The sequence below is a fragment of the Procambarus clarkii genome, chromosome 26 (genome assembly GCF_040958095.1).
Source record: "Procambarus clarkii isolate CNS0578487 chromosome 26, FALCON_Pclarkii_2.0, whole genome shotgun sequence".
Classification (NCBI taxonomy): Eukaryota; Metazoa; Arthropoda; class Malacostraca; order Decapoda; family Cambaridae; genus Procambarus; species Procambarus clarkii.
The window spans coordinates 39227948-39235394 of record NC_091175.1 but is presented as its reverse complement, the minus strand read 5'-3'; positions in this window follow the sequence as shown (position 1 = coordinate 39235394).

The following is a 7447-nucleotide window of genomic DNA, read 5'->3' as shown; positions in this document are numbered from 1 at the left end:
CTTCTTCCCCAAAGACAAACCTGCAACCCATCGACACTCCAATAAAAATGTTTCCTCTTTAACACATAAACAAAAATAATCACACAATATGTTTGCCTCAAACCTCTATCTGTCCTCTACATACTGTGAGAGTGGACTCCCCCGTTGGGCGGGTCCATGCTCCACCTCGCCCGGCGGGCCTCCACACTCTCCTCCCCTGCCCCTCAGTCAGTTGGCTTCAAGTGGTCGAAGGGAGAGGATGCGCTGCTCATCCCTCCAGCTGGTTCTCTCATCTCCGCCCTCTTACTTAGGCTTCCTGCCTTACCAAAACATTTCTAACTCATCAATAAACATTGCTACTGTCGCTGGGCACACGACTAACTACAAGCAATAACTATGAACTGGCTTAAATCATGCTTATCACAGATTGTCTCGTCGAGGGCGCTCCTCCCTCTGACGGAGCCTGGTCAGGGCGCTTCCACAGCCCACGAAAATGTCTCTGGGCGGCTTAATAAACACTCCTTGCCATCCAGGACTTGAGACCACACATCCCCAGCTCAATTCCACAGCTGAGACGTCTGCACACTTCTCTTCTCTTAGAGATATATCACTAGGGGTTCCTTTCTGACGGGAGCTCAACGGGCTTTTTCCCTGCGATGTCTGGCCTCAAGTGAGGTCAAAGCCCTCCAGAAGCGAGCCTCACGCCTCCAGCAAAATATCCACATGTCCTAACTAGTCATTTATCTGTTTTCTTCTTCACTGCCCATAATCTCAAATTGTCCATTAAATCCAACAAACTATTTTACATCTGTGTTATCGCCTTTATATTTACTATACTTTCTAGTTAGGTCAGGCTTGCTGAATAATTCTCAAGGGGGAGACTCGTTTCTCCTGTAGGCTGAGATCATGACAATGCTCAACTATAATTGTTTTCATTCTGAATCTCCATGGACATTTTTATCCAAAATGAAACCAACGTGGTTTCCATCAGCGCCTTCAGCAGCCAGCACATTTGCTCATTCATTTCCACAGATTCCACAGATTCAAGGAGGAAGAGGGTGAGAAAAAAGGACGAGGAGGGAGAGGAGGAAGGATGAAGAGGGCGAGGAGGAGGGAGGAGGGCGAGGAGCAGGGAGGAGAGCGAGGAGGAAGGAGGAGGAGGAGGGCGAGGAGGAAGGAGGAGGAGGGCGAGGAGGAGGAGGAAGGAGGAGTAGAACGAGGAGGAAGGAGGAGTAAGGCAAGGAGAAGAAGGAGGAGGGCGAGGAGGAAGGAGAAGTAGGGCGAGGAGTAAGGAGGAGGGCAAAGAGGAAGGAGGAGGATGGCGAGGCCGTCATGACCGGACAAAAGATGATGGTAGCAGAGGCTAATTCTCTATCATCCCGCTGGCACTCTGATGGTAATCTTGGGCATAGTATTTTATCAAATCACCTCATTCATTGGGGCACACGTGAGTAACACAAATGCGAACAAGCCTGAATTGCCCCAATGCATATAAGCCACTGACAACTAACACCCCAGAAGAGATTCGAACCCATACTGCCAGTAGCACTCTGCAACTTGTGTACAGGACCCCTTAACCACTCGATCATCATGACCGGACAAAAGATGATGGTAGCAAAGGCTACTTCCTCATCATCCCGCCGGCACTCTGATGGTAATCTTGGGCATGGTATTTTATCAAATAACCTCATTCTTTGGGGCACATGTGAGGAACACATATGCGAACAAGCTTAAATGGTCCCCAGGCATATATGCAACTGAAAACTCACTTCTCAGAAGTGACTCAAACTCACACTGCCAGGAGCACTCTGCAACTGGTGTACAGGACCCCTTAACCACTCGATCAATACGACTGAACAAAAGTTGATGGTAGCTGAGGCTAATTCTCCATCATCCTGCTGGCACTCTGATTGTAATCTTTGGCATGGTGTTTTATCAAATCATCACATTCATTGGGGCACAAGTGAGGAACGAAAATGCGAACAAGCCTGAATTGTCTCCATGCACATAGGCAACTGAAAATTGACACCCAAGAAGTGACTCGAACCCATACTGCCAGAATCACTCTGCAACTGGTGTATAGGACCCCGTAACCACTCGACCATCACGACCGGACAAGATGATGGTAGCCAAGGCTAAATCCCCATCAGCCCACCGGCATGGTATTTTATCAAATCTTGGGCATGGTATTTTATCAAATCACCTCATACTTTGGGGCACACGTGAGAAACACAAATGCGAGCAAGCCTGTATGGTTCCCAGGCATATATGCGACTGAAGACTCACACAACAGAAGTGACTCGAACCCATACTGCCATTATCACTCTGCAACTGGTGTACAGGAACCCTTAACCACTCAACCATCACGACCGGACGAAAGATGATGGTAGCCGAGGCTAATTCTACATCATCCTGCGCCACTCTGATGGTAATCTTGGGCATGGTATTTTATCAAATCACCTCATTCTTTAGGGCATACGTGAGAAACACAAATGCGAACAAGCCTGAATAGTCCCAAGACAAATATGCAACAGAAAACTCACCCCCCAGAAGTGACTCGAACCCATATTTCCAGGAGCACCCTGCAACTGGTGTACAGGACTCCTTAACCACTCAACCATCATGACCAGACAAAAGATTATTGGAGCTGAGGCTAATTACCCATCATTCTGCCAGCACTCTGATGGTAATCTTGGACATAGTATTTTATCAAATCACCTCATTCTTTGGGGCACACATGAGAAACATATATGAAAACAAGCCTGAATGGTCCCAAGGCATATATACAACTGAAAACTCACACCCTGAAGTGACTCGAACCCATACTGCCAGAGACCCTTGCAACTGGTGTACAGGACCTCTTAACCACTCGACCATCACGACCGGAAAAAAGATGATGGTTGACGAGGATAATTCCCCATCATCCCGCCGGCCCTCTGATGGTAATCTTGGGCATAGTATTTTATCAAATCACCTAATTCTTTGGGGCACACATGAAGAACACAAATGCGAACAAGCCTAAATGGTCCCCAGGCATATATGCAACTGACAACTCACACCCTAAATTGACTCGAACCAATACTGCCAGGATCACTCTGCAACTGGTGTACAGGACCCCTTAACCACTCGACTATCACGACCGAACAAAAGATGATGGTAGCAGAGGGTAATTCCCAATCATCCTGCCGGCACTCTGATGGTAATCTTGAGCATTGTGTTTTATCATATCACCTCATTCATTGGGGCACACGTGAGGAACACAAATGCGAACAAGCCTGAATGGTTACCAGGCATATATACAACTGAAAACTCACACCCCAGAAGTGACTAAAACCCATAACGCCAGGAGCCCTCTCCATCTGGTGTACAGGACCCCTTAACCACTCGACCATCATGACCGGACAAAAGATGATGGTGGCCGAGGCAAATTCCCCATCATCCCGCCGGCCCTCTGATTGTAATCTTGGGCATGGTATTTTATCAAATCACCTCATTCTCTGGGGCACTCGTGAGGAACACAAATGCGAACAAGCCTAAATGGTCCCCAGGCATATATGCAACTGACAACTCGCACCCCAAATTGACTCCAACTGATACTGCAAGGATCGATCTGAAAATCGTGTACAGGACCCCTTAACCACTCGACCATCATGACTGGAAAAAAGACGATGGTTGCCTTGGCAAATTCCCCATCATCCCGCCGGCACTTTGATGGTAATCTTGGGCATGGTATTTTATGAAAACACCTCATTCTTTCGAGCACACGTGAGGAACACAAATGCAAACAAGACTGAATGGTCCCCAGGCATATATGCAACTGAAAACTCAATCCCCAGAAGTGACTCAAACCCATATGGCATTTTGCAACTGGTGTACAGGACCCCTTAACCACTCGACCAACACGGCTGAACAAAAGATGATGGTTGCCAAGGCTAATTCCCCATCATCTTGCCGGCACTTTGATGGCAATCTTTGGCATGGTATTTTCTCAAATCACCTCATTCTTTGTGGCACACATGAGGAACACAAATGTGCAAAAATCCTGAATGGTCCCCAGGCATATATGCAACTAAAAACTCACACCCAAGAAGTGACTCGAACCCATACTGCCAGGATCACTCTGCAACTGGCGTACTGGACCCCTTAACAACTCGACCTTCACGACCGTACAAAAGATGATGGTACCCGAGGCTAATTCCCCATCATCCCACTGGCAGTCTGATGGTAATCTTGGGCATGGTGTTATATCAAATCACCTCATTCATTTGGGCACTCGTGAGGAGCATAAAAGTCAACAAGCCAGCATGGTCCCCCCAGGCATATATGCAACTGAAAACTCACACCCCAGAAGTGACTCGAACCCACACTGCCAGGAGCACTCTGCAACATGTGTAGAGGACACCTTAACCACTCGACCATAACGACCGGACAAAAGATTATAGTAGTCAAGGCTAATATTCCATCATCCAGCTGGCACTCTGATGCTAATCTTGGGCATGGTATTTTATCAAATCACCTCATTCATTTGGGCACACTTGAGGAACACAAAATCTAACAAGCCAGCATGGTCCCCCATGCATATATGAAACTGAAAAATCACACCCCAGAAGTGATTCGAACCCATACTGCCAGGATCACTCTGTAACTGGTGTACAGGATCCCTTAACCACTCGAACATCATGACCGGACAAAAGATGATGGTAGCCGAGGCTAATTTCCCATCATCTCGCCGGCACTCTGATGGTAATCTTGGGCATGGTATTTTATCAAATCACCTAATTCTTTGGGGCACACTTGAGGAACAAAGGCGAACAAGCCTGAATTGTCCACAGTCATGCAACTGAAAACTCCCACCCCAGAAGTGACTCAAACCCAAACTGCCAAGAGCTCTCTGCAACTGGTGTAAAGGACCCCTTAACCACTCGACCATCACGACCGGACAAAGAATGATGGTAGCCGAGGCTAACCCAGCAAACAATTTCAAGTTTCCACAACGTTCCTGAAAAGTTTTTAAAGGATTGGAAACGTTTGTTTTCACAAATTAGTTACGTTATTTTGTGTTGAAATAAATAGGTATCCAAAACTTTTAACCAAAACTTACGAACCTAACCCAAATTTGAAACCTTGTGACTACTTTTGTACCCATATTTGAAACTTTGTGACCCCTTTTGTACTTAATTTGAAACTTTGTGACCACTTTTGTACCCAAATTTGAAACTTTGTGACCCATTTGTACCCTAATTTGAAACTTTGTGAAACCTTTTATAAAGTATTTCAAGTTAAAATGCTCAAATGAATTAAATAGGAAATGTAAAAATATGAAAATATATTTCTACATTTGGTAAAATAAAGCATTATAATAAAGGTGAGTTCATTATTTTTATTCATTTATCATTTGTATTAGCGTAGTGTAGTGGCATGGTGAAGTAGCCTGGTATAGTTGCGTGGTGTAGTGGTGTGGTGTAGTTGCGTAATGTAGTGACGTGATGTAGTAGCATAGTGTAGTAGCATGGTGTAGTGATGTGTGGTTGCATGGTGTATTGGCGTGGTGTAGTAGCGTGGTGTAGTAGACTGGTGTAGTGGTGTGGTGTAGTGATGTGGTGTAGTAGCCTGGTGTAGTAGCATGGTGTAGTAGCCTGGTGTAGTACCGTGGTGTAGTAACCTGGTGTTCTTGCGTGGTGTAGTAGCCTGGTATAGTGGCGTGGTGTAGCCTGATGAAGTAACCTGGTGTAGTGGCGTGGTGTAGTAGCCTGGTATAGTGGCATGGTGTAGTAGCGTGGTGTAGGGGCGTGTAGTAGCCTGGTGTAGTGGCATGGTGTAGTAGCCTGGTGTAGTGGCATGGAGTAGTGGTATGGTAGTAGCCTGGTGCAGTTACATGGTGTAGTGGCGTGGTGAAGTAGCCTGGTGAAGTAACCTGGTGCAGTGGTGTGGTGTAGTAGCCTGGTGTAGTTGCGTAGTGTAGTAGCCTGGTGTAGTGGCGTGCGGTAGTAGCCTTCTGTAGTAGCGTGGTGTAGTAACCTGGTGTAGTACCCTGGTAGTAGCCTGGTATAGTGGCATGGTGTAGTAGCCTGGTATAATGGCGTGGTGTAGTAGCCTGGTGTAGTAGCCTGATGTAGTACCCTGGTGTAGTGGTGTGGTGTAGTAGCCTGATGTAGTACCCTCGTGTACTGGTGTGGTGTAGTAGCCTGGTGTAATTATGTAGTGGTGGTGTAGTAGTAGTTGTAATAGTGTAGTGGCGGTGTAGGAGTTGTAGTAGTAGTAATAGTTGCGTAGTGGCGTAGTGTAGTAGCATGATGTAGTGGCATGGTGTAGTGGCCTGGTGTAATGGTGTGGTATAGTAGCCTGGTGTGGTGGCATGGTGTAGTAGCTTGGTGTAGTGGCGTTGTGTAGTGGGATGTAGTAGCCTAGAATAGGGTAGTGGCGTGGTGTTGTAGTCTGGTGTAGTAGCCTGGTGTTGTGTCGTGGTGTAGTGCCGTGGTGTAGCGACGTGGTGTAGTTTTGTGATGTAGATGCATGGTGTAGTAGGCTGGTGTAGTGGTGTGGTGTAGTGGCATGTAGTAGCCTAGAATAGGGGGCGTGCTGTATTACCAAGGTGTTGTAGCCTGATGTAGTAGCATGGTGTAGCACAGTGGTGTAGTAGCCTGGTGTTGTGTCGTGGTGTAGTGACCTGGTGTAATGGTGTGGCGTAGTAGCCTGGTATAGTGGCGTGGTATAGTGGTGTGGTGTAGTAGCGTGGTGTAGTAGCCTAGTGTAGTGGCGTGGTGTAGTGGCTTGTAGTAGCCTAGAATAAGGGCGTGCTGTAGTACCAAGGTGTACTAGCCTGGTGTAAAGGCGTGGCGTGGTGTAGTGTAGTGGCGTGGTATAATAGCCTGGTGTAGTAGCCCAGTGTAGTACAGTAGTGTAGTAGCTTGGTGTAATGGCGTGGTGTAGTGCCGTGGTGTAGTGGCGTAGTGTAGTGGTGCGGTGTATTAGCCTGGTGTAGTGGCGTGGTGTAGTAGTCTGGTGTAGTAGTGTGGTGTAGTGGTGTGGTGTAGGAGCCTGGTGTATTAGCGTGGTGCAGTAGCCTGGTGTAGTGGAGTGGTGTAGTGGCATGTAGTAACCTAGAATAGGGGCGTGCTGTAGTACCAAGGTGTAGTAGCCTTGTGTAGTGGCGTGGTATAGTGGTGTGGTGTAGTGTAGTGGCGTGGTGTAGTAGCCTGGTGTAGCATGGTGTAGAAGCTTGGTGAAGTAGCCTTGTGTAGTAGCCTGGTGTCGTGGTGTGGTGTAGTAGTGTGGTGTAGTAGCTTGGTGTAGTAGTGTAGTGTAGTAGCCTGTTGTAGTAGCCTGTTGTAGTGGCATGGTGAAGTGGCGTGGTGCAGTAGCCTGGTGTAGTACCCTGGTGTAGTGGTGTGGTCCAGTAGCCTGGTGTAGTGACGTGGTGTAGTGGCGTGGTGTAGTGGCGTGGTGTAGTGGCATGGTGTAGTGGCGT